Source organism: Ictidomys tridecemlineatus, unplaced genomic scaffold (assembly GCF_052094955.1).
Source record: "Ictidomys tridecemlineatus isolate mIctTri1 unplaced genomic scaffold, mIctTri1.hap1 Scaffold_54, whole genome shotgun sequence".
Classification (NCBI taxonomy): Eukaryota; Metazoa; Chordata; class Mammalia; order Rodentia; family Sciuridae; genus Ictidomys; species Ictidomys tridecemlineatus.
Window position 1 is genome coordinate 494,838 of NW_027523576.1, and position 27,544 is coordinate 522,381.

The window sequence follows — 27,544 nt, forward strand, 5'->3', positions numbered from 1 at the left end:
TGCACAAATGCTAAGGAGTGACAGTGCAGTGCAGCCATTGAGAAATGATGTTATGCAGCAGGACATCATAGTATTTGGGACCAGTGGCTACTTTGACATGCTGGTGGAAACCAGATACCTAAAAATCATGAGTTTACTTTATTACATTGAAAAATTTTCCCTCAGTCCCTTTCAAAGAATTATGTGTGTATGTCTGTCTTGTTTTCGTGTACAGTATAGTTGCTGTTCCCTGATGGTAATTGAAATACGTTTCAATTGTGCTATTAAATTAAAAAAAAATTTAAAAATAAATTTTAGTGTTCAGGCTGCTGCTGTTAGGCTGGAATAAAGACTTGAAATGCTGTGGTGGTTTTAAACTTGCCAACACTCTCATCTTTATTTTTGATAGTCATTTGATTTTTTTTCCTTTGGTACTGGGAATTGAACCCAAGGGTGCTTAACTACTAAGCCACATCCCCAACACTTTTTAAATTTTTTATTTTTTTTAATAATTTTTTTTAGTTATAAGTGGGCACAATATATTTATTTTATTATTTTATTTTTATATGGTGCTGAGGATTGAACCCAGTGTCTCACGCATGTTAGGTGAACGCTCCACCACTGAGCCACAACTGCAGCCCCAATTTTTTTTCTTTTGAGACAAGTTCTCACTAGGATGCTTACAGCTTTGATAAGTTGCTGAGGCTGGCTTTGAACCTACGATCAGTCTCAGCCACTAGGATTATAGGCATGTACCACCACACCTGTGAGAGTCATTTTATTTCTTTTTTAATTGTTTGTCCTGAACTTCTCAGAAGACGATATATAGTCAGTCAAAAAATATATGAAAAAGTGTTCATCATCACTAGCAACTAGAGAAATGCAAATCAAAACTACTCTAAGATTTCATCTCACTCCAGTGAGAATGGCATCTATTATGAATACAAACAACAAGTGTTGGTGAGGATATGGGGAAAAGGGAACACTCATACACTGCTGGTGGGACTGCAAATTGGTGTAGCCAATAAGGAAAGCAGTATGGAGATTTCTTAGAAAATTGGGAATGGAACCACCATTTGACGCAGCTATCCCTCTCCTCGTTCTATACCTAGAGGACTTAAACAGCATAATACAGGAATGCGGCCACTCTTGTTTATAGCAGCACAATTCACAATAGCTAAACTGTGGAACCATCTAGATGTCCTTCAACAGATGAATGGATTAAAAAAATGTGGCATATATACACAATGGAATGTTACTCAGCAATAAAAGAGAATAAAATCATGACATTGCAGGTAAATGGATAGAGTTAGAGAAGATAATGCTGAGTGAAGTTAGCCAATCCCCAAAAGCAAATGTTGAATGTTTTCTCTGATATAAAGAGGCTGATTGATAAGTAGGGAAGGAGAGCGTGAGAAGAATAGACAAACTCTAGATAGGGCAGTGGGGTGGGAAGGGAAAGGAGGGGAGGGGGCATGGGGTTAGAAATGATGGTGGAATGTTATGGACATTATTATCCAAAGTACACATATGAAGACATGAATTGGTATGAATATACTTTTTATATAACCAGAGATACGAAAAATTGTGCTCTGTATGTGTAATAAGAATTGTAATGCATTTTGCTGTCATAAATAAATAATTTTTTAAAAAATTTATTCTAATTAGTTACACATGACAGTAGAATGCATTTTGACAGGGGCTGGGGCTGTGGCTCAGTGGTAGAGCACTTACCTAGCATGCATGAGGCACTGGTTTCCATCAGCACCACAAAAAAATGAAATATTGTGTCCATCTAAAAACTAAAAAGTAATTTTTTTTTAAAAAAAAGAATGTATTTTGACACATCATACATAAACGGAGTATAACTTCTTGTTTTCTGGCTGTACATGATGTAGAGTTTCACCGTTCATGTAGTCATGTGTGCACATAGGGTTATAATGTCCGATTCATTTTACTGTTCTTCCTACCTCCATCCCCCCTCCCTTCCTTTTATTCCCATCTATCTAATCCAGAGCGCTTCTAGTATTCCTAGCCACCCCACTCCCACTTGCTGTGAATTAGCATTCACATATCAGAGAAAATATTCCACTTTGGTTTTTCGAGATTGGCTTATTTTGCTTAGCATCATATTCTCCAGCTCTGTCCAGTTATCAGCAATGCCATAATTTTATTCTTTTTTAAAGCTGATTAATATTTCATTGTGTGTGTATATATATATATATATACACACACACACATGTGTATATGAGTATATATATTTATATACATACATAAAAATATATACATTTATATTTCATTGTGTGTCTATATATATACACATACATGTGTGTGTGTGTGTATATATATATATGTGTGTGTGTGTGTGTATATATATATATATACATATATATATATATATATATATATATATATATATATCAATCACATTTTCTTTGTCCTTTCATCTGTTGAAGGGCACCAAGGTTAGTTCCATAGTTTAGCTATTGTGAATTGAGTTGCTATCACCATTGATGTGGCTGTATCATTATAGAACTTAGTCCTATGGGTATAAACTGAGGAGTGGGATAACTGTGTAAAATGGTGGTATCACTCCAGATTTTCTGAGGAATCTCCATGCTGTTTTCCAGAGTGGTGACAACAATTAGTAATTTGATGTTGATTTCATCAAGAACACAACTCCCTGCTGGGCATAGTGGTCATGCCTGTAACCCCAGTAACTCTAGAGGCTGGGAAAGGAGAATTGCCTCATCAGACTTGAGGACAAAATTATTTTAACATGAACAAGAACAATATTAGAAAATTATAGGGCTGGGGATGTGGCTCAAGTGGTAGCGCACTCGCCTGGCATGCGTGCCGCCCGGGTTCAATCCTCAGCACCACATACCAACAAAGATGTTGTGTCTGCCGAGAACTAAAAAAAATAAATATTAAAAAATAATTCTCTCTCTCTCTCTCTCTCTCTCAAAAAAAAGAGAAAATTATAATACGCTCCTTGTTTTTTAGTTTGAAGTATTGGAATTGAACTCAGGGGTGATGTACCACTAAACTATACCCCCAGCCCTCTATTTTTCACTTTGTCACTGAGGTTGCTCAGGCTGGCCTCAAATTTGCCTTCCTCCTGACTCAGCCTCCCAAATAAAGTCTCTGGGGTGACAGGCATGGCAAGTCGTCTTCACATCTGGCTCAACTCTACTTCGCCACGTACACTGTGACCCCTGTGCAGAAATGCCCTGGGCTTGTTTCTCCAGATAAACGTCGAGGATCTTGAGGACGACCTGGTGGTGAACGGAGAGAAGTCTGATTGTGTGTTAACAGATGCTGCAGTGTCAGGGAACAAAGGAAGGATTCAGCATGGAAACCCAGAGACCAAGTGGGAAGGAAATGTGGCCAAGGCTGCACCCCCGGAGCAGGTATGGGGACCCCGTGGTAACAAGGAGGCTGGCATGTCAGGGAAGGGCTGTGGCATCCTGCCACGTGCCACCTGTGTCAGGTTTTTCTTGGAAGTATAATTTTCTGAATTTGCTTTGGCTGATTCCGTGGGAACCCTGATGAAGTTTGTGCTAAAGTCCTTGAGATCAGTGGCGGCCCCAGGGGTACTGCATGCAGGTCCCTGCCCTGCCTGCTGCCCACTGTGCTCCAGGCAGCTCTGTGCCTTCTGGGAGCAACCACTTCTGGTGAAGCGTCCCTGAGGAGCTTCTCACTGCCCAGAGGAGCTGGCCCAGTCAGGAGCAGGTGGGTGCCCCAGGCAGCCTGGACCAGCTCTGCAGCAGAGCAGGGTGGGAGAGAGAGGCCACACTGACAGCAGGGGGTACGGGCAGGGTCCTGCTGCAGAAGGACGTGAGGGGCTGCAGGTGCTCCAAGTGGTGTTGGCTTGCTGCTTTGGTTCTCAGTTTTTAAGATTTTGCTTCTCTCTCCATTGATTAGAATATCTTATTTTTATTAGTCTAATGCAAGTGGAAAACTCCGGAAGAAGAAAAAGAAGCAGAAAAATAAGAAAAACAGTGCAGGAGAAGCCTCGGTATGCGATCAGACTTGACTGGCCCCTGCCCAATCCCTCCGTGCCCCTTGGGCCGTGTCCCTCACGGTGGTGCTGGGAGAAGACCATTTTATTTGATGTCTTCATTTTTTCCTGTCAGGAGTATAACTATCTAAGAGGTCAAGGACAAAGAAGAGTCACCTACAGTTTTGCTTGTGATTTGCCCCTTTGTTCCTTGGTTGTCATGGCCTATTCCTAGTCTCCGTGTCCCAGCTGCCCTCTGCAGGGAGAGTCCCTTCCCAGCCCTGCTCCCTGTTGCTGTTCACCCAGCCTTCATCCCGCCAGTGCATGAGGGGTGCTGGGTGTGGAAACCCACAGACCAGATCCCCCTCAGTCAGAATGTTTCCGTTCTTGCCTTGATCCTCCTTGTCTCATTGTTCGTCCTGAAGAGAGGTGGTAGCTTTGTTGCTGTTCAGTTGGAGTCACAGGTCCCAGTTCCATTCAACTGAGGATGTGAGCTCACCTGTGAGACATGAAGTGTGGCTCTCTGGCCCGATGGTTCCCAGGGCCTTCTGGATTAGTGATGGTTCTGAGCTTCCTCCTATAATACATCTCCTCCTTCTGAGTTAGATCATCTTTTAGAAAGTACATACCAAATAACTTTTCAAAGTAACTCCTTGTTACTGGTTGTCACAGCACTTGGAGTGAAGCCAGTGTGGCGATTAACAGTTCCTTCTGGGCTTTTAGGAAAGTGGGATGGAGGATATCGACCGCATCTTGGAGAGGATTGAGGATGGCAGTGAGCTCAGCCTCCCGGGTCCCCCACCACTGAGCTCCAGGAAGCATGTCCTGTATGTGGAGCACAGGTATGGACTCGGCCTCTGATTTTGATGGGGAGGAGTGATTTAGAAAGAGGACAGTTTGCTGTCTTTATTTATTTAGAAGTGTTAAGAGTTCATTATTAAACATTTAGGAAGTAGAAAAAAAAGGAGAAAGAAGTAAGGAAAAGACATCTGTGTTTCAAAGGACTTTTTTTTGGTACTGAGAATTGAATCCAGGGGTGCTTTACCATTGAGCCATATCCCCAGCCCTTTTTATTTTTTTGAGGCAGGATCTCACCAAGTTGCTTAGGGCCTCACTAATTTGCTGAGGCGGTCCTCAAATTTTCGATCTTCCTGGATGCTAGGATTATACCTGAGCATCACTGCACCTGGCTCCTTTTTATTTTTGATTTTGAGACTGGGTATTGTTAGCTTGTTTAGGGCTTGCTAAGTAGCTGAGATCAGCCTCTAACAAGGAGTCCTCCTGCCTTGGCCTCTGAGTAGACATGGGTGTGGCACCATCATGCCCAGCTCAGGACTTCCAAACAGCTTGCCTTTGTATGTCTCATGAGGCGTTTTGAGCTGTACCAGTGTAGTGTCACCCTTGGACGATCACCCATCACTTGGTCTGGTGGGTGCTTAATGAAACCTGATCTTTGCCAGCTTTGACAAGCAAGCTGCCTGTATCATTGAGGCCCTCCACTCCGCGTCAGGGTGCATGCTCCCTGTACGAAGCATGACAGATGAACACTGGACCCACAGGGGAGACCTACCCCAGGTTCTCTCCTAGCAGTGACCCACTGCATCCCTTGAGTGCCCCAAGGGGCCAGTAGTGGTCAGGTCCTATTACAGGTGGCAGATTTAAAGAAAGCAGGCCTAGAAATCACCTTTCAAGCCCAAAATCATTGTTCTTTGGCTGCACTCTTACTTAGCTTTCTGTAATTTCGGGTCATTGTAGGAAAGCCTGACTTAATTTTTTCTTCCTCACATTTCCCACATTCTAGACACTTGAATCCGACACAGAACTGAAACGGTATTTTGGTGCTCGAGCGGTCCTGGGGGAGCAAAGGTAAGGCCCACAGCAGCTGCATTCTCAAGCTGTTTTTACCTGCTTTCATTTCTTATGGGTGGGGGAGCCATTGAAAACCCTGGGGGAGAGTACTGAAAGCCACACTGGACAGATGGAGCCCTTCCAGGGCCTGGGCAGGTGGCTGAGACGCCAGGAGGCCAGGCTGTTTCACACCTTCTCAACTGTGCACCCCATATTTTTAAAAAGGTCCTACAAGCTGTTAAACTTTGAATCCTGAAATTTTAGCCAGATCCATTTTGTTTCTCCACCAGCAGGAAAAATGACAAAAAGTTTGGGTTCTGAGATCAGTTTTATGTCACCTAACTCGTTCCTGGCTAGTCAGCCTCTGCAGTGTCAGCTGATGGTGAGTAGGCAGTGGAGTGTCCCTTGGCTTTTCCAGGGGAAGTCAGGGCCCATCCTGGGACTTTCTTTAGGAGGTGGGAATTCCACTCTCCATCTCCGTACCGAAACATCCGGAAGCTTGTGTCTTTTTAAGTATGTGTTTTCTGATTATAGAGCTGAATGCTTTTTGTTAAAGCTCTGAAGCAGTGTAGAAATGTTCCCCTCTTATTCTGATCACCTGTGGCCATGTCCCCAGGCCTTTCTGCACGCCTCTCGAGGAAGCTGTGCTGGCTTTGGCATGTCGGAGTCCCAGGTGTCCTCTGTGCCTGATGCACAGGGTTCTTTGTTAGGCCAAGGATAGGTGTGTCCACACCTTGGCTGCAGGCCCCCTGCATCCATGCAGCCCTCCAAGAAGTGGCCCACTGTGGGTTTCCTCGAGTACCTGCGCCTTGCCCAGCTGCCCTCCCAGGAACGGTGCCACCGAGGCCCACCTGCACTCGGTTGTCCTCAGCTACATCCTCGACAACACAGTGCCTTGAAACTGTGTGAGGTGTGCACGTGGCGCCCTTGTCTGACTGGTGTCTGTTGGGTCATGAGTGGGCCAAGGATTATTTTTAGACTTAGTTTGTCCCCACTTTCCTTGTGTTTTACAGTTTTTGCCTTGTATTTTTGTTTTTAAGTGTTTGAGGACTCATGAGTTTCTGACTTCTGTGTGTTTTGGGTTATTTGTGAAAAGCACTTACATGAGCCACTACCTGCGCTGCTCAGGCTGAGTTCTGCCGCTCAGCCCAGGTCTGTCTGCCTGCCCCTGTGTTACATTTTTGCATCATCTTATTTTTGTAAATTATAGTTATTATCAGTCATTAGTTAATAATTACATTCTTTTTTAGTTTTTGTGGTGCTAGGGAGTGAACCCACAGCCACACACCTCCGAGCCACACACCTCTGAGCTGCCCCCTGCACATATTTCAGTTTTATGTATCTATTTTTTAGGTGAGGCCCTCCGTGCTTCCCAGGCTGGTCGCACACTCATGAGTCTGCATGGGCCTCCCCCTCAGCCTCCCAGGCAGCCAGGACCACAGGTCTGTAACCAGGTCAGCTCACTTACTACCTTTATAGTAGCACACTTTTTTGTTGTTTGTTTCTTCAAAAATTTAAGTCCTACTGAAGTATGTCCAGTGAAAAGCTGTGGTTCCCTCCTTCTTGGTCCCCCACCCTTGTCCTGTTGTTCAGAGACCAAACCTTAGCTCCTTTCTGTTCCTCCCTCCTGGTGACCATTCAGGGTTTCCATATAGCTGTGCACTGACCTTTGGGGGGAATCTGACTTCCTCCTGAGACAGATGGGGTCTGCTCCCTTCCCCCTGTCTGTGCTGTCTCCACACCCCCTGTGTCGCTCCTCCTGACCCTCCCTCCAGCATCCGTCAGGGCTGCCTCCTCCCCTAGACTTCTGGCTGGAAGCTCACCTCAGACAGACCTGGCGGTGCCCAGGATGCTGTAGACTTCCAGGCACCGGTGGTTTCCTTTCCACTGCTTGCTGCATGTGCAGAGTTGTGCCATGTTGTGCCTCTCAGCCTCTGGCCATGCTTTTCTTTTTGTGTATTTGTTCTTCTCATACAGTTTTAATGTCTCTTTTTGAGAAAAGAAAGATGCTGTTTTGTCCTGTTCCGGGTAGTCCAGCTCCTTATTCCTTGTTTTGTTTTAGTGAAATAGGGCACTGTTGAAAAGCCTAGAGATTGGTCTACACACATCCACATCCCATCACTCAGCTCAGGGTGCAGCCCTTCCAGGCCTGGCTAAGATGCCACCTGGCAAGGGAGCCAGACCCCCTAACAGCAGCTAAGAACTCTTGCCCAAAGGGGGCCTGGTACCCTCAACTTGTCGCTCACACAAGAGTCGCAGGGAGCTGGGTGCCTGAGGACCCTCAACACTCTGCTCTCGGTCTTCTTCCTTGCAGAAATATTCCAATTTCCTCCTCAGTTTTCCTCATTGTTTCCATGTTTTCCTTTTCAAAGATTGGAATCATATTACTGGGGTCTGGGTCAGAGGTCCACTTCCCTAATTTGCCTCTGGCCACAGCCAGGCATTCCTCCTGTGCAGCCTGTCCCACAGGAAGCAGCTTGTTTGCTCAGGGAATTTCAGTGGCCCTGAGCTCCTGCTCTGCACCATGTTCTAGGGTTTCACTTTTGTTTCCTTTTTGTCCCTCTTGCCTTTGTGCTGGACTATTGGCCTCCCTGTTCCCCTGGACCTGATGGTAGCTGCTTGCACAGGTCGCAGCTGGGGTCCCCTCTTCATGCAGCAGTGCTTTGCTCTCCCTCTCTGTGTGCCCCCCTGCCCACTGCTCTGCCTCCAGGGAGAGCTGGAGGGATTGGGCGGCCAGCCTGGCCCCTGGCCCGTGGAGGTAAAGCTGTGCCTGTCTCCTCCTCCCCAGGCCGCGACAGAGGCAGCATGTATAACCCAAGTGCACGTGGCTGACGACCCCCAAGAGCACCTGGCCGCGGTACAGCAAGCCAGGTGAGTCTGTCACTCCTGCAGCAGGGGGCTGGCACGCTGGCCTCAGTGCCTTCTGGGTGGGCCTTGCAGCACCATGTGCAGCTGCGTGTGAGGTATGGTGTTCCTGAGGGTGCAGCAGCCTGTATGTCCCCAGCTGGCCTGACCTGTGCAGAAGCTCTCAACTTCCTTGCCGTCTGCCTCGTCCTCTGGGTGCCATGCTACAGGAAGCAGCTAAACAGACGCTTGCATTTTTAAGTGTTTTTTTTTTGTGTGTGTGCTGGCACTGAGCCCGAGCCCTCCAAGCCACACATGCCAGGCTGGGCTCTGCTGCTGAGCTGTATCCTCAGCCCTTGAGTTTGTTTTCACATTATGATAATTTGGGGGCTGGGGTTGTAGCTCAGTGGTAGAGTGCTTGCCTAGCATGTATGAGGCCTTGGGTTCGATTCCTAACACCACATAAAACTAAATAAGCAATATAAAGGTATTGTGTCCATCTACAACTAAAAATATTTTAAAAAATCAATAATGTATGATAGTTTTATGTTTAAAGAAAACAGCCATGCAGAAGGTGCAGGGTAGGAAGTGAATGCCCTCTCTGGGCATCGGCTACACAGCATAGAGAAGCATCCAGACATCCCTCTGCAGGTTGATGGGGCACATACTGTAGAAGAGGTCATGGGTGTGTAGAGGACATGTGTGGAGGATGGTAACCAACGCACCTCACCTGCTGTGCCTGTGGGGTTGGGGATTCTAGAAGAATCCCCTTGGACTCCCAGTGAGGATCGCCTGGGAGTTCAGGGCCTGTACTTGTAGGATCAACCCTGATGCCTCTCATGTATCTTCTCTTTCCACCAGGTCTCTTGCCCTTCTAGCAAAGGAACCCGAACATGGTAGAGATAGGGGCTCATTGTCTCAATCTGCAGGACCTGGACCTTGGGCTGGGCTCTCAGGATGGAGTAGCTCAGGGGAAGCCCATGAGAACCATTGGCCATTTAGCAGTTGTCTTAGCAGACTGAGTTTTTCAGGTTAACCAGAGGAAATGGTCCCTCCACACAGTCACACAAAAGGAGCAGAACCATATTTGGTCAGGGGTTACACATGGCCAAGGCTTCTGACCTGGCCCTGTGCCCACTGCTCGCCTCCTGCCCCAGCCCCTCACAGCCACCCTGGCTGCTGGTCCCAACCAGACGTGATCGGGCACCCAGATGGACCTCCATGCTCCCATCCCTGAGGTTTGTTGTCCTGGGCCACTTCGGCTCCATCCTTTCCCAGAGCTCATCTGAATTCTATACAGAAGTGAGTCTTTGTGGAAAGCAAACGGAGGCCAGCTCCCGGGACAGCCCAAGGAAGCAGTGGGAAGCAGGCCCAGGTGTTCTGAGAGAGTCCCTGGACGTCAGCCTCTGGCCCAGAGGCAGCCCAGCCCCAGCCCTGGGTGACCTGTGAGACCCCTCAGATCGAGTGGGTTGGTATCACAGAGTCCTTTCTGAGAACAGCACAAGGGAGACTATTGGGGCTACTGTGCTCTGTAGAGGCACCATGTCCTGGCATCCAGCACACCCTGTCTATGCACTCTCGCCTGCCAGGTCTGTCTATGTGGCTGTTGGAATCGAAAAAAGGGCTTTCCTTCTTTGTGTTTGAACACAGTGAGGAGTACCAGCAGGCACAGCACAAGTTCCTGGTGGCTGTGGAGTCCATGGAGCCAAACAACCTTGTGGTATGTGGGCCCCACAGCTGCCAGTGGGTGGAGGGCGGGTGCCCGGGCAGCTGCTACCTTGGCAGTGGGGCCCCCGGACCCGAGGGGCACTGTGAAGACTTGGCACTCAGGTGCTCTCCTGCTGGGAGCTGCGTGTAGTGGCACTATGGTCCTTCCCAGGTGCTGCCTCTGTCTTGGGCCTCACTGGGGAGGTAGGGGGAGCATGTAGATCCTGCTGGCCCCATGTCCCCCACGTAGGGGGGGCGGGAACCTGCTTGCTTTCAGTCCTCTGTCCTGAGACCTGGGAGCGAATACAGCCCCACTGGGCAGGCAGTTTCCCCAGTTCCCACCTGGAGCCAGGTCCAGGCCTTGGCTGGGTAATAGCAGTGCACACCTGGAGTCCAAAGGGAATTTCGTCTGTCACCTGGTGATCATCTCTCCTGGTGTGCACAGGTCCTGGTGGACTGCAGGGGTGTCCTTTGGGTCCCTGCCTGTGACCTTCCTCCAGAGCTGCCCTTCTTTTCTGGTAGATTCTGCTCCAGACAAGCCCCTACCTTGTGGACTCACTCCTGCAGCTCAGTGATGCCTACCGCTTTCAAGAGGATCAGGAGATGGCACGAGACCTCATAGGTGAGACCCAGTAGGCAGTGCAGCCTGCCTGTTCTCGCCACTAGAGCAGATGAAGGTGGCGGGACGTTGTCATGTAGCACTTTGTGGAAGGTGTGTCATGCCTGGTTTAGTGTGTCCCGGAATTGGGCAGCCATCACTGCAGTCCATTCCAGGAAAACAGCCTGCCATCTTCTATCTTCCCCCAGGCCCCAGAACCCCTGACTTCTGGTCAGACTCTCCATGGTCCTACCTGTGTGGGGAGCCATTCAGTGGAAGCACTGTGCGTGGTCTCTGCCCATGGTTGTGTGCCCCATGTGTGGTGTGACCCAGGTTTGCGTGTGCTCTTGGCTGGATAGTACTCCCCCTTTGGACAGACGTGGTTGGTGAATCCGTCATCAGTTGGTGGTTCTGGTTGCTCTTCCGTGTGTGCACGCACGCTGCTGTGGGCGTCTGGGCCGTGTTTGTATCACCTGGGGACTGGGCATGAACAGGACATGTGGCAGTGGCACCCCATGGTGTCGAGGGTGTTTCTCATTCAGGCTCACATGTTCTTTGGCTGCAATTAATGCCGTGGCACCAGGGAAACCTAGGAGGTCCCATTGCAGGGTCCCAATTCTGTGACCCCTTCTTTCCAGTGCTTCGCTTGTTTGGCGTCTTGGGAGTTGCAGGCGCCTACTGTGGCTGACTCCCGCCTCTGTGTTGCTGCCCACAGAGCGAGCGCTGTACAGCATGGAGTGTGCCTTCCACCCCCTGTTCATTCTCACCAGTGGGACATGCCGGCTGGACTACCACAGACCCGAGAACAGGTGAGCTGCCTCTCCTGAGGGCAGCCCTCCCTGTGGGCCTGGGATACTTCTGCAGGCCTCACAGGCCTGTGTCTTGATTCTTAAATCAGTGATGCTTAAGTCAGATTCAGCCTGACAGAGCAGACCTGGGTCTATGCTCTGCTTTATGACATTTCTGTGCTGACCACCTCTGGCATCAGCCCCGTGGCAAGCCTGCATGACCGCAGCAGTCTTCCTGCTGTCCTGTGTGTATTCTTGCTGCTCTGGGCAGTGCTGCTTGGCTGTGGCATGGCCCCCACCTTATGGCCACCATGCCCTGTCTCAGTGCAGCAACGTGGCTGCACCAGGCACTCTGTCTAGACTTTCTCCACTGGTTTCTTTTTCTAGTAAACTCTCAGTTCTAAAAATAAGTCTACAGGATGACTAAAGTCACATAGCTTTATGTACCCAACAGTAGCGCCATTGAAATTTGAAGGTAAATTAAGATCATAATTATAACCGTTTTTAGCTCATTTCCCTTGAATAACAAGTAGCAAACCAAAAGCAAGATAATGATTTCAAAAATTTTGGTTTTCAGGGAGCTGAGGCTGTAGCTCAGTGGCAGAGCTCTTGCCTAGCACATGAGAAGCACTGGTTTGATCTTCAGCAGCACCACATAAAAATAAATAAAATAAAAAATATTCTGTCCATCTACAACAACAACAAAATTTTTTTAAACCCTTTTTAAAAATATTTATTTTTTAGGTGTAGATGGACACAACACAGTGCCTTTTTTAATGTGGTGCTGAGGATCAAACCCGGGTCCCGCCTGTGCTAGCCGAGCGCTCTACAGCTGAGCCACAATCCCAGCCCCAACAACAAAAATTTTTAAAAAACTTTCAGTACATTTGTGTGTGTTCAGCTCTTCAGGCACACACAAAGCTTCTCCTCAGACACAAAAGGCATTCACAGACTCGTATGATGACCTGGACACTGGCGTGGAGCCAGGTGGCTCTCAGAGGCTGCTCTGCTGTTTGCTGCCACTTGAACTCACATGGACCTTTTTGGATGTAGGAGCTTCTACCTGGCCCTCTACAAGCAGATGAGCTTCCTGGAGAAGCGTGGCTGCCCGCGCACCGCACTGGAGTTCTGCAAGTTCATCCTGAGGTGAGTGTCCACCAGGGATCCACTCCTGCCAGTCCTCATGGCAGGGGCTTCTGGGCTGCAGAGACCCTGGGCCCTGACATTTTCCTTGCTCTCTTTGCTCTTCCCTCACTGTGCTGCCTGCGAAGCCTTGAGCCACATGAGGACCCACTGTGCATGCTGCTGCTTGTCGACCACCTGGCCTTGCGGGCTCAGAACTATGAGTACTTGATCCGCCCCTTCCAGGAGTGGGAGGTAGGTGTGTGCTTGCAGTGTGACTAGTAGCCATGGTGAGGCCATGAAGCAGAGCCAGGGTGGGTTCCAGGGACCTCCTGCCCTTTAGTCTCCCTCAATTCTGCTGCTGAGCAGAATCAGGTCTTTCCAGAGGGAAGCAGCCTTGCATCAGATCCCCAAGATGAGCACACAACTGCACCGAGTGTGCGTGTAGAGATGGTGCTTAGTAATGGACAGTCAGGCAGACCACAGAGCTGGGCGTGCTAGGCACAGAAAGGGACAGCCACTCAGTGAGGGATGCAGGGCTGACAGGGACCCTAGGTCCTGAGTGTGGGGACGACAGTCTGGGTAGTCATGATTGGTTACATGTTCCAGGTCAGAGTCGCACATAAATGCCACCTGCCATCCTGGGTCCTCCAGACCCAGGAGAGTGGGGTTTGTCTTGGGCTCCACTGAGTGCTATAGAGCATGCACTATCTTGCTACAGGTGGGGTTTGCACACAAGTCAAAGCAGCAGTATAGGTGTGTTGGGTCAGGCTCCACGTGTGAAGATCAGTCTCACCTCTCGCTTTAGTGTAGTTGCTGCAAACTGAGTGGGACAAACAGCTGAACAGAGCTTATCCAGAGGGGGCTCAGGCCTAGGAGGGGAGGAGGGGGAGGAACCTGTACTTGTTCTACTTTTCTGCTTGAACCTTTCACAGTACATATTTTTCGTGAATAAAGAAATACATTTTTCATAAAAAATAAGTAATGAAAAACAGGTAAATCATTTAAAATCACATAACTCTTTATACAGTTGGCCAAGAAGTCTCACATCCAGGGATCTAGTTTACAGAGATTCCAGGAGCTTAGGAGAATGGCTATAAGAAACCCACGGGGTCCCCAGAACCAGCCACAGAAGAATGTTTGTGGTGGTTTATAAGATTACAGAACTCTGTGGAGATGAGCATTCCCTGTTAATGGAAAAGCATGGAGTAGATCATGTCTGTTACATCGCACACAGAGAAAGGCGGGGAAATGTTTGAAGAGGGTGGTGGCCCCTCTAGGTGGGGGCAGTCATAGCTTGGCTGCCTTCACTCTGGACCCTGCTGTGTGGGGAGAGGGAGTCGCTCCTGTCCCCCACAGTGCTGAGCCTGAGGGGCTCAACAGAGCTCTTTTCCCACTGATGTTGCCCTTCTGCACATTGAAGACCCCCAGGTGGAGCAAGTCCTCCATCCAGGTGTGGGGGTGGCCCGCTTTGTCAGCTCACTGTGGTGCACCTGGTCATCACAGAGGGCAGGCCCCTCACCTGGCCTCTTGCTCCCTTGTAGGCTCATCGGAACCTGTCGCAGCTCCCAAATTTTGCCTTCTCGGTTCCATTGGCATACTTCCTGTTGAGTCACAGACAGACCTCCCCCAGCATGAGCTCAGCTCTGCCAGAGAGAAGGCCTCCCTCTTGATCCAGCAGGCACTCACATGTTCCCTGGAGGTAGGTACCACGCTGGCCTGTGCAGTGGTTCTTCCTGAGGGTGGAGACCTGATCCCAGCCCTGCCTGGTGCTTAAAGAAAGATGTGTTCTCCAGCCAGCCTAAAAACTGCTGATGTTGCAGTTAGCTGATTATCCACCTCAGCGGGCCAACTGCACGCCAGCCAGGTGGGAGGGGGCTTTGGGTGAGGGACAAACTGTATGTCCACTAACTTTGCTGTTAGTTACAGGGCAGGAAAGAGATACAGGGTATGCACATTGGTGTTTAGTGTTAGGGAGAGAAACAGCAGCAGAGGGTTGAGCGGGGCCTGGACCTGATCCAGAGGCAGTATGTGGTACGTCCCTGCATTTCCAGGGTGCCCCCCCGCCACACTAGGCCTCTATCTGCACCCAGGGAAGGCCCAGGGGTCTGCTGCCTACTCAGGCGGCAGGTAGGGAACCTTCTCCACAAGCACGCAGAAAGTGACCCTCTAGATGAGGCCGTCCTTGTGCTTGAGGGTAGGAGTGTTTTTTGTGACAGAGGTGTGCACACAATCGGTGACTGCCCCTCTGAGGGGAAGTCCCAGAGTCAGCACTGCTTTGTTGGCTCTGATGAAGCCATGGAGAGACCCCAGCACTGGGTGGACGCGAGCACAGGTAGACCCACCTGCAGTGTCCAGAGCTCCCTGTCAGGAGCAGAGCCAGCTCACCAACTCAGGGCTCAGCCCATCATCCCAGCAGCCACCTCTGTCCCCCTTGGGTTCGATGCAACTGGGAGCCCTTGGTAGGCCAGCCAAGGTGGGGGACACAGAGCCACGGGGCCCACGTTGAATAACAGAGCTGCCATGGCTATCCCTCAGGAGAGACTCTACTGCGGCTTGTCCCTGGGAGGCAGTTGGTAGGGCGGCTTTCGCAGCAGCTGCCTCTGGCAGGGTCTCGGCATGTGGGCAGTGTAGGGAAGCCCTGCCTACTCAGCCGGAGAGTACTGCATGGGGACAGTTCTAGAGCTGGAGAGGCCCTGACCCAGGGGACTGGACACCCAGAGCCCGTGACCATGTGTTGGCCATTGTCCTTACCCTGGGGCCCTGTGGGGTCACCTCCTCCAGGGCACTGGCCGACCCACTCCCACCAGTCTGTCCTAGGGTCTGTTGCTCATGCTTGAAGGGTGATGGCAAGTCTCCCTGAGATGTGGAAGGGCACTTGGAGGACAAGGGTCTGCCTCCAGGGTGCAGAGAGGTACCTGCTAAACCTTTGTGGACCCCCATCCTCAGCCACTCCCTCTGCAGCAGCTCAGAACGCTAGTCACACTCAAGGACCCCGTGGCCTTGCAGCCTCTGTGACGTCATGACTCCAGTCGTGTCTGTGATCAGGGCCCACAGGGCCCCGGGTCCCTGTCCTGGCCACTGAGCACCTGAGCCTCTGCTTCCTCCTGCAGTCCTCATGCTCTTGCTCGAGTACTGCAGTGTGCGGCCCGATGCCACTGTCTCCAATCACCACTTCTATGGACCAGATGCTGAGATAAGGTAGAGCCTTGGTGCCCTGCTGGGATAACACCTGGTGGGCATCCTCATCGACTCCTGGGGGCCCTCGCTTACCGTCAGGGCAGTGGAGGGGTGGCAGATGAGCTCTGCTCCGCAGGGTCAGGGTGTGTGTGTGGCTCTGTCTCCTGGAAACCTGCTTCAGCCTGGTGGCAATCTCAGAGACAGGAAACCCCTGGGGATGTTGGTTACTGTCCCCTAAGGAAGGCCTGGAGTCTGTGTCCACATATGGGTCACCTTACGTCTGAAGAGAAACACTGGTGGGTCAAGTAAATGGCCTCTGGCCTAAGACATGAGGTTCACCTGATGCCTTTTGACAGGAGTGGGCAGCAGGGCTTAAGGTCAGACAGCATGACCCACAGGCACTGGCTGTGGGCAGAAGGGCTCTCGTTGCTGGTATGTTCCACATTCTGCATTGGCACATATCACCTTTTTCATGTTTCTCATAAAAATACAGAGGAGACATCCAGGTGTAGTGGCACAGCCTATGATGCCAGCAATGCTGGAGGCTGAGGAGGGGGATCCAGCCTCAACAACTCAGCGAGACCCTGTCTCAAAGGAAAAATAAAGGGGGCTGCAGTTGTGGTTCAGTGGTGGAGCACTTGCCTTGAACTTGTGAGGCACTGGGTTTGATCCTCAGTACCACATAAAAATAATAAAAAAATAAAGATATTGTGTCCATTTAGAACTAAAAATATATATAAGATATGAAAAATAAAAAGGCTGGGGATGTGGCTTAGTGGTAGAGTACCCCTGGGTTCAATCCCCAGTACCAGAAATAAACAGAAAACATAAATGAAAGAAAAACATGTTATGGGGGTCCACCCCAGAATCCCCGTCCCCTAGGCAGCCTTCGTCCTCTGCACTTGCTCTCTGCAGACACACATGTACACTGAGCAACTCAGTCAGCTGAGGAGCGCAGACAGCACCAATTCAAAGTTACAGACCTGTATGCCCTCCCTTCAGGAGGTGGACTGTCCATCAGTAGCTGAGAGACAGCCTCTTTTTTCTCCAGAAGGTCCTGCTGGGGGGTCTGCTCACAGGCTTTGCTCCCACAGTCAGGCCCCACCATGGCGCAGGCATTGCTCCCAAAGCCAACCCTCATCCTGCACCCTGATGTTGCTCCCACAGCCAGCTTTCTATCCCTGACCTTGGCTTTGCTCCCACAGCTAGCCCCCTGCCCTTACACTGGCCTTACTGTACCCAGCTTCCCATCCCTGACCTTGGCCTTGCTCCACCCAGTCCCCCATCCCTGACAGTGGTCGTCCTCGCACAGCCAGTCCCCCATCTCTGACCCAGGCCTTGCTCCGACCAGCTCCCGATCCCTGACTCTGGCCTTGCTCCCACAGCCAGCTCCCCATCCCTGACCTTGGCCTTGCTCCACCCAGCTCCCCATCCCTGACCCAGGTCTTGCTCAACAGCCAGCGCCCCATCCGTGACCTTGGCCTTGCTACACCCAGTTCCCCATCCATAACTCTGGCCTTCCTCCCACAGCCAGCTCCCTATCCCTGACCTTGGACATGCTCCACCCAGCTCACCATCCCTGACCCAGGTCTTGCTCCCATAGCCAGCCCCCCATCCCTGACCCAGGCATTGCTCCACCCAGCTCCCCATCCCTGAACCAGGCTTGCTCCCACAGCCAGCGCCCCATCCCAGACCCAGTCCTTGCACCACAGCCAACCAGCCATCCCTAACCAAGGGCTTGCTCCACAGCCAGCTCCCCATCCCTGACCCAGATCTTGCTCCTTGCACCACAGCCAGCCAGCCATCCCTAACCAAGGGCTTGCTCCACAGCCAGCTCCCCATCCCTGACCCTGGCCTTGCTCCAACCAGGTCCCCATCTCTGACCCAGGCTTTGATCCACCTAGCTCCCCATCCCTGATCTCTGCCCAACTCCCGATCCCTGACCCAGGCCTTGCTCCCACAGCCAGCCCCCTGCCCGGACCCTGGCCTTATTCCCACAGCCAGCGCCCCATCACTGACCCTGGCCTTGCTCCACCCAACTCCCCATCCCTGGCATTGGACTTGCTCCACCCAGCTCCCCATCTCGGACCCAGGCCTTGGTCCCACAGCCAGTCACCCATCCCTGACCAAGGCCTTGCTCCACCCAGCTCTCCATCCCTGAACCTGGCCTTTCTCCCACAGCCAGTCCCCCATCCCTGACCCAGGCCTGGGTCCAACCAGCTCCCCATCCCTGACCCTGGACTTATTCCCACACCCAGCCCCCGATCCCTGACCCAGGCCTTGCTCCCACAGCAAGCTCCACATCCCTGACCTTGAATTGCTCCACCCAGCTCCCCATCCCTTACCCAGGTATTGCTCCCACAGCTAACCCCCAACCCTTACTCAGGTCTTACTGCACCCAGCTCCCCATCCCTGACACAGGCTTGCTCCCAAAGCCAGCCCCCCATCTCTGACCTTGGCTTTGCTCCACCCAGCACCGCATCCCTGACCCAGGCCTTGATCCCACAGCCAGCCCCCAATCCCTGACCCAAGCCTTGCTCCCACAGCCAGCCCCCCATCCCTGACCCAGGACTTGCTCCACAGCCAGCCCCCCATCCCTGATCCACACCTTGCACCACAGCCAGCTCCCATTCCCTGACCCAGGCCTTGCTCCAACCAGCTTCCCATCTCTGACCCAGGTCTTGATCCACCCAGCTCCCCAACCCTGACCTTGGCCTTGCTCCACCTAGCTCCTCATCCCTGACCCAGGCCTTGCTCCACCCAGCTTCACATCTCTGACCCAGGATTGCTCCCACAGCCAGCTCCCCACCCTGACCCTGGCCTTGATCCACCCAGCTCCCCTTCCCTGACCTTGGCCTTTATCCAACTACCTCCTCATCCCTGACTCAAGCCTTGTTACCAAGCCAGTCCCCTATTTCTGACCCAGCCTTTGCTCTACCCAGCTCCCCATCCCTGACCCTGGCCTTGCTCCCACAGCCAGCTCCCCATCCCTGACCTTGGCCTTGCTCTACCTAACTCCCATCCCTGTCCCAGGTCTTGCTCCCACAGCCAGTCCCCTGCCGTGACCATGGCCTAGTTCCAACACCCAGCTTCCCATCCCTGACCTTGGCCTTACTCCACCCAGCCCCCCATCCCTGACCCTGGCCTTGCTCCACAACCAGCTTCCCATCCCTGACCCAGGCCTTGCACCACCCAGCTCCCCATCTCTGACCCAGGCTGGCTCCCACAGCCAGCTACCCATCCCTAACCTTGGCCTTACTCCACTCAGCTCCTCATCCCTGACCCAGGCCTTGTTCCCACAGCCAGTGCCCAATCCCTGACCCAGGCTTTGCTCCACCCAGCTCCCATCACTGACCCTGGCCTTGCTCCACCCAGCTCCCCATCCTGGACCCAGGCCTTGATCCCACAGCCAGTCCCCCATCCCTGACCCAGGCCTTGCTCCACCCAGCTCTCCATCCCTGACACAGTCCTTTCTCCACCCAGCTCCCCATGCCTGACCCAGGTATTGCTCCCAGAGCCAGCCCCCCATCCCTGACCCAGGCCTTGCTCCACCCATCTCCCCATCCCTGACACAGGCTTGCTCCCAATGCCAGCCCCCCATCTCTGACCTTGGCCTTGCTCCACACAGTTCCCCATCCCTGACCCAGGCCTTGATCCCACAGCCAGCCCTCCATACCTGATCCAGGCCTTTGTCCACCCAGCCTCCATCCCTGACCCTTGCTGAGGGCCATTACCAAGTAGGAAGGACGCATCGAAATTTCCTTGCCAAGCGTACCCCATGCTGCTTAGATGACATTCCATGGGACATTGCATGCATGCTTTAATAAGGTGACCTTGCTCAAGGACCAAGGCGGATCCGGGTTTAGAGCTGATCAGGTTTGAGGAAGTAACCGGCTCCTTGAGTTTAAGGTGTTGCCAGTTTAAGATAATGGGTTTTAGGGAAGTTAGAGGTTGAAGATTATTGCTGGGATTAGGGTGTTCCTGTTGCTTGTTCCCGTTGAGCTCTTGTGAGATTAAAATGGGATTTGGAGAGAGCCTCGTGGAGTAGGTGAATTGTGCGGGCAGACGGCAGAACGCGTTTGCCCCTGGACCTGTGTGGAGGCGGTGTGAGAGCTGGAATAAAGAATTGCTGTTTGAACCTACAAAGCTGTGAGTGCCTCGTGATTCTGGTGCCAAGCCGAGACATTGGCCTTTGGCAGACCCTGGCCTTGCTCCCACAGCCAGTCCCCCATCCCTGAGGCGGGCCTGGCTCCACCCAGAGCCCCAACCCTGACCCAGGCCTTGATCCCACAGCCAGCTCTCCATCCCTGACCTTGGCCTTGCTCCACCCAGCTCCCCAACCCAGACCCTGGCCTTGCTCCCAAAGCCAGTCCCCCATCCCTGAATCTGGCCTGCTCCCACAGCCAGTACCCCATCCCTGACCCTGGCCTTGCTCCACCCAGCTCCCCATCCCTGACCCAGGTCTTGCTCCCAGAACCAGCCCCCCATCCCTGACCCAGGCCTTGCTCCACCCAGCTCCTCATCCCTGACACAGGATTGGTCTCAAAGCCAGCCACCCATCTCTAACCTTGGCCTTCCTCCACCCAGCTCCCCATCCCTGACCCAGGCCTTGATCCCACAGCCAGCCCCCAATCCCTGACCCTGGCCTTGCTCCAACCAGCTCCTCATCCCTGACCCAGGTCTTGATCCACCCAGCTCCTCATCCCTGACCCAGGCCTTGCTCCACCCAGCTCTCCATCCCTGACCCTGGCCTTGCTCCCACAGCCAGTCCCCTATCCCTAACCCAGGCTTTGCTCTACCCAGCTCCGCATCCCTGACCCAGGGCTTGCTCCCACATCCAGCTCCCCATCCCTGACCTTGGCCTTGTTCCACGCAACTCCCATCTCTGTCCCAGGTCTTGCTCCCACAGCCAGTCCGATGACCTGGCCATGGCCTAGTTCCCACACCCAGCTCCCCATCCCTGACCCAGGCCTTGCTCCCACAACCAGCTCCCCATCCCTGACCCAGGCCTTGATCCACCCAGCTCCCCATCTCTGACCCAAGGTTGCCCCCACAGCCAGCTCCCATTCCTGACCCTGGCCTTGCTCTACCCAGCTCCTCATCCCTGACCCAGGCCTTGTTCCCACAGCCAGTCCCCCATCCCTGGCCCAGGCCTTGCTCCCAAAGCCAGTCCCACATCCCTGAACCTGGCCTTGTTCCCACAGCCAGTCCCCAATCCCTGACCCAGACCTTGCTCCACCTAGCTCCCCATCCCTGACCCAGGCCTTGTTCCACCCAGCTCCCCATCTCTGACCCAGGCTTGCTCCCACAGCCAGCTCTCAATCCCTGACCCTGGCCTTGCTCCACCCAGCTTTAAACCCTGACCCAGGTCTTGATCCACAGAGCTCCCCATCCCTAACCTTGGCCTTGCTCCACTCAGCTCCTCATTCCTGACCCAGTCATTGTTGCCACAGCCAGTCCCCAATCCCTGACCCAGGCTTTGCTCCAAGTAGCTCCCATCCCTGACCCTGGCCTTGCTCCACCCAGCTCCCCATCAGTGACCCAGGCCTTGATCCCACAGCTAGTCCCCCATCCCTGACACAGGCCTTGCTCCCAAAGCCAGTCCCACATCCCTGAACCTGGCCTTGTTCCCACAGCCAGTCCCCAATCCCTGACCCAGACCTTGCTCCACCCAGCTCGCATCCCTGACTCTGGCCTTGTTCCACACAGCTCCACATCCCTGACCCAGGTCTTTTTCCACCCAGCTCCCCATCCCTGACCTTGGTCTTGATCCACCCAGCTCCTCATCCCTGACCCAGGCCTAGTTCCCACAGCCAATCCCCCATCAGTGACCCTGGCCTTGCTCCACCCAGCTCTTCATCCCTGACCCTGGCCTTGCTCCCACAGCCAGTCTCCCATTCCTGACCCAGGCCATGCTCCACCCAGGTCCCCATCCCTGACCCAGGCCTTGCTCCCACACCCAGCTCCCCATCCCTGATCTTGGCTTTGCTCCACCCAGCTCCCATCCCTGACACTGGTCTTGATCCCACAGCCAGCCCCCTGCCCTGACACTGGCCTTGCTCTACCCAGCTCCCCATCCCTGACCCTGGCATTGCTCCACCCAGTCGCCCATCCCTGACCCTGGCCTTCCTCACACAGCCAGTCCCCCATCCCTGACCCAGGCCTTGCTCTGACCAGCTCCCGATCCCTGACCCTGGCCTTGCTCCACAGCCAGCCCCCCATCCCTGACCCAGGCTTGCTCCCACAACCAGCTTCCTATCCCTGACTCTGGCCTTGTTCCACCCAGCTCCCCATCCCTGACACAGGTCTTGCTCCACCTAGCTCCCCATCCCTGACCTTGGCCTTGCTCCACCCAGCTCCCCATCCCTGACACAGGCCTTGCTCCCACAACCAGCCCCCTGCCCTGACCCTGGCCTTATTCCCACAGCCAGCTCCCCATTCCTGACCCTGGCCTTGCTCCACCCAGTTTCCCCATCCCTGACCTTGGTCTTGCTCCATGCAGCTCCTCATCCCTGACCCAGGCCTTTTTCCCACAGCCAATCCCCCATCTCTGACCCCGGCCTTGCTCCACCCAGCTCTTCATCCCTGACCCTGGCCTTGCTCCCACAGCCAGTCTCCCATTCCTGACCCAGGCCTTGCTCACCCAGGTCCCCATCCCTGACCCAGGCCTTGCTCCCACACCCAGCTTCCCATTCCTGACCTTGGCTTTGCTCCACCCAACTCCCATCTCTGAACCTAGTCTTGCTCCCCCAGCCAGTCCTCTGCCCTGACCATGGCCTAGTTCCCACTCCCAGCTCCCCATCCCTGACTTTGGCCTTGCTCCACCCAGCCCCCCATCCCTGACCCTGGCTTTGCTCCCACAGCCAGCTCCCCATCCCTGACCTTGGCCTTGCTTTACCCAGGTTCCCATCCCTGATCCTGGCCTTGCTCCCACAGCCAGCCCCCCATCCCTGATCCAGGCCTTGCTCCCACAGCCAGGCCCCTGCCCTGACCCTGGCCTTATTCCACAGCCAGCTCCCCATCCCTGACCCTGGCCTTGCTCCACCCAGCTCCCCATCCCTGACCTTGGCCTTTCTCCTCCCAGCTCCCCATCCCTGACCTTGTCCTTGCTCCACCCAGCTCCCTATCCCTGACCCAGGCCTTGTTCCCACAGCCAGTCCTTCATCCCTGACCCTGGCCTTGCTCCCACAGCCAGCCCCCCATCCCTGACCCTGGCCTTGCTCCCACAGCCAGCTTCTCATCCCTGACCCTGGCCTTATTCCCACAGCCAGCTCCCCATCCCTGACCTTGGCCTTGCTCCACCCAGCTCCCCATCCCTGACCCAGGCCTTATTCCCACAGCCAGTCCCCCATCCCTGATCCAGGCCTTGCTCCACCCAGCTCCCCATCCCTGACCCAGGCCTTGCTCCCACACCCAGCTCCCCATCCCTAACCTTAGCCTTGCTCCACCCAGCTCCCATCCCTCACCCAGGTCTTGCTCCCACAGCCAGTCCCCTGCCCTGACCATGGCCTTTTTCCCACACCCAGCTTCCCATTCCTGACCTTGGCCGTGCTCCACCCAGCCCCCCATCCCTGACCCTGGCCTTGCTCCCACAGCCAGCCCCCCATCCCTGACCCAGGTCTTGCTCCCACAGCCACCCCCTGCCCTACCCAGCTGGTGAGTCTGTACCTCGGGAGGTCGCACTTTTTTTGGAAATAGCCTGCCACCATGAGCTGGCTGGAGGAAAATGTTCGCCAGTTTCTTCAGGCAGTGGACGCTGGGGACCCCGCTGTGGAGGCTTGTGTGAACAGGTGAGATGCTGGGTATTCGTGCAGGTCAGCCCCTCCTGCCCTCTCTGGTCACCCTCTGATGTTAGATGCTGTGGGCCAGAGTGGTTTCATGTCTTCTGCCGCTGGCATAGCCCTGCTCTCCTGTGGATGAGCATGTAGACCCCAAGGCTGCTGCCACTGTCCAGGTGGGATTGAAGGTGTGGCATAGGTCTGCCCATATTCTGTCCTGCCTACTGCTGTGCGTCTGGTTCTCACATCTGCTATAGCAGGTGCCAGGCTCACACCTGCTGGCAGAGATAGCAGCAAGCAGCAGCCCTGGCCCACTTCCACCCATGGTCTGGCCTTTGGCCCTGTTAGCATTGTGGTCTGGGACTGCTGTGGCCAGGCTGGGTAGTACAGTGAGGACTCTGTGGTCTGTGCTGGCCAGGAGTCTCCCCTAACTGCCCAGAGGAAGCCCTCTGCTGTTTAAGTAAAATTGAAGAAATGATGGGAGAGTGGGGGCCCTGGAACCCTGGCCCTCACAGCCAGTATTCACTGTGCACTCATCTGTTCTCTACACTAGAGGGGATGTTTTAATGGGCAGGAGCACGTTCTGCTCCCTGTGCAGCTTCTCTGCCCCACCCTGTCCAGCAGGGGCAGGCCCCGTGCCGCAGCTGTAGTGACACTCGGGTCCTTCAGAGACTCACTCAGCACACCATGAACTGACTGCCTGGCCGTCTGGGCGTGAAGCTGGAGATCCTTGGGAGATGGAGACCTGCCAGGGAGGAAGGGCTTAGCAGTTTGCAGGGTGGGCACTGATTAATCTGTTGCTGTTTGCCCTGGCCTCAGGTGGAAGATGCTCTACCAGCATGCACCCAGATACATCCATCGCCATGTGATCCTCTCGGAGATCAGGGAGGCTGTTGCTGCGCTTCCCCCGGTAAGGAGGATGGCGTAATGGTGGGCTGTGTGACCGTTCCCCTCCTGCTCCTGGCAGCCCACAGGCAGGACGGTGGGTGAGGCCAAAGGGGATATATGTACCTTCCCTCAGCCTACTGGGGTGCTGGTCAATCCAGGAGCAGCTGGACCCATAGTCTTGGCCCCACGTGCCTTGCTGGTGGCCAGGCCTGCATGCAACACTGCTGAGAGCAGGCTGCTGCTGTGGGGAAACCTCAAGGGCACCACAGGTCTGTAGGAAGAGGCAGGTCAGGGCGGCCAGGACAGGGGGTCCTTTGGGGCCCTCGACACCACTAATTTACATAAGCTGCTCTGCTGATCCTCAGGACAGCACTGCCAACCTCTTCTGTCCAGGAAGTCTTGTTCTGATGAGTAGTGACAGCATGGTGCTGGCGGGAGGGTGTAGAGAGGCCGGACAGGGCTGTGCCGGCTTTGTGTGACTTGTGGTTCAGCCCGTGCTGTGTGGCTTGGGCACCACAGTGAGTTTGATCATGGCATGCATGGGCACTTCCTGTGTGCCTGACCTTTCCCACCATGCCTCTGCCCAGGGGCAGAAAGCCAAGCCCATTCCCTTTCTCTGTTGAGTGACCTGCCCCAGAAGGCTCTGGCATCACTGTTTCTCCCCTTTCTAAAGGATGTGACCACACAGTCTGTGATGGGGTTTGACCCTCTGCCTCCCCTGGACACCATCTACTCCTACGTCAGACCAGAGAGGTAATGCCCTCACCCCCACTGTGCTTGTGCAGACCCAGGTCAGTGCCTCGGGGCTCCCCGGGGCTCGATGCCCACCGAAGGCAGCCCAGAAGGCCAGCGGTCAGCCACAGGGAAGAGGGAGCAGCAGTGACACTCAGGACCCAGCTGCCTTTGCACATATCCACCCAACTCTGAGCGTTTCTTTCCAGATTTTGTAGCAGGTACTAGAAACGCAGTGGGAAGCAGAATAAGAAGCCACTCTGCCTGTGGTCAGCTGCCGTGGTAGGAACAGATAAGAATTGTAGAACCTAGAGATAAGGGTAAGGTCCAAAGTGCACCGAGAGATACCCAGAGCAGCAGGAAGGCAGCAAGAAGGCCCGTGAGGCTGGGCAAGGAGAGTGGGTCGGTGAGACAGAAAGTGACAAAGAAACACATCAGAGCCTGCCTCCAAGCTGCCCCCAGAATGTGGGCAGCTTTCAGAGCCAACAAGAGCCCTTTCACCTTTACTTCTGGTGTTAGGGCCACACCTATAATCTCAGCTACTCAGGGCTGAGACCAGGAGGATCACAAGTTCAAGGCCAACAGCTTAGCAAGACCCTTTCTCAAAATCAAAAGGGCCAGGGTTTAGCTCAGTGGCAGAGCACTTGCCTAGTATGTGTGGCCTGGGTTCCATCCTGGCAGGGGAAAAATGTACTGAGGAGCTGCTTGTCTGGGGTAAGCCCCAGAGCTGCTGGTGGCCCTCCCTTTTAAGGCAGGCTGCCTTCCAGCCCCACCTTTCCCCACCAACTTTGTAGAAGTTATAATGGGACTGCGTGTTCACAGTGAAGCCCATTGTGTCAAGCTCCCCAGTAGCTCAGGAGGAGGTCATTAGTCAGCGGTAAAGAGGCACCTTGCTCTGCTCTCTGCCCACATGGGCTTTCTCCTCCTCAGAGCATGGGTGTGGCCCTGGCATCCAGCAGATAGTGGCCGTGGCGTCCCCTGCCTGTGGCTCTGTTCTCTGCTGGCCTGGTGCTGAAGGAGGTGTGCACCTGCGGCCCTTTTCTGTTTTGTGGTGTTGGAGATGGAACCTGGGTGCTCTACCCCTGAGCTGCAGCCCCAGCACTTTTTTAAATGTTGGAGCCATCTTGCTGATTTGCCCAGGTTGGCTTTGAACTCATGATCCGCCTACCTCAGCTTCCCAAGTCGCTGGCACAGGCATGGCCACCACGCCCAGTGAGACTGCAGTTCTTCTTGGAAACAAGGCCTGTCCATGGCAGAGGAGAGCCTGGCTGTGGTCATTTCACAGACTAGGCTCCTTGAAGAGCCACCCCCGGGCCCCTTCCTTTCCTTCCCAGTTGTCCTTGGGTGTCCATGGCCCCTCCCCAAGCTGGACCCTGACCTGCGTTGGGAGGAGTCAAGGGGAGTCTAGCTTTGTTTTATGACTTCTCTTGACTTCCTGTTTCAGGTTAAGTCCTGTCAGCCATGGAAACATGGTTGCCCTCTTCTTCCGGTCACTGTTGCCAAATTACACTGTGGAGGTAGGTTGGGCACGTCTCAGCTTCTGTGCTGAGTGGTTCAAGCCAGTCATCTGCATGCAGATGTCCAGCGTCAGCACCATGCTGGGCAGTGCAGGAGCGGGGCCGACAGCTCCTGAGAGCCGCAGGGCTGCTCGGCCCCTGCCTCGCACTGGCCTGGGTAGACATGTGCCTTTGGTTTTTCAGAGCTTCATGTCCTTGACAGGGACCTGAGGAGGGTCCAGGTCCCGTGCTGGGGTGCAGGCCACCCCGGGCTTGATGACGCATCTCCTTGCTTGGGCCCCAGGTCCCCAGTCCCAGCACAGAGAGGCCCTGCTCAGACATGTCTTGCTGCTGCAGCGGGAGAGGCCAGTGGAAGGAGTGCCTGGGGGTCTGAACCACAACCAAGGCTTGAACCGGTTGATGCTGGCCATGCGAGACATGATGGCCAACTTCCACTTCAACAACCTGGAGGCGTCGCGGGAGGACAACCCCAGGGGGAGGAGGACTGGGACTGAGCCACTTAGGCTGCTGCGCCCAGCGCTGTGTAATTATATTCCTGATTCTGTTCTGGTCTGTATTGA

The 27,544-nt window shown here is 53.9% G+C and overlaps 1 pseudogene across 1 annotated transcript; it reads left to right on the forward strand.

Moving 5' to 3' along the window:
* The first annotated feature begins 7 nt into the window (after positions 1–7).
* On the forward strand, positions 8–27,478 carry LOC144373983 (ribosome quality control complex subunit TCF25-like; annotated as a pseudogene). The gene is made up of 19 exons (XR_013433522.1): positions 8–103; positions 3,231–3,392; positions 3,926–4,000; positions 4,706–4,824; positions 5,784–5,848; positions 8,619–8,701; positions 10,264–10,394; positions 10,904–11,003; positions 11,695–11,788; positions 12,821–12,913; positions 13,039–13,144; positions 14,434–14,580; positions 15,976–16,090; positions 22,101–22,122; positions 23,723–23,859; positions 24,667–24,757; positions 25,409–25,488; positions 26,912–26,984; positions 27,321–27,478. The product of XR_013433522.1 is annotated as a ribosome quality control complex subunit TCF25-like (transcript).
* The last annotated feature ends 66 nt before the right edge of the window (positions 27,479–27,544 follow it).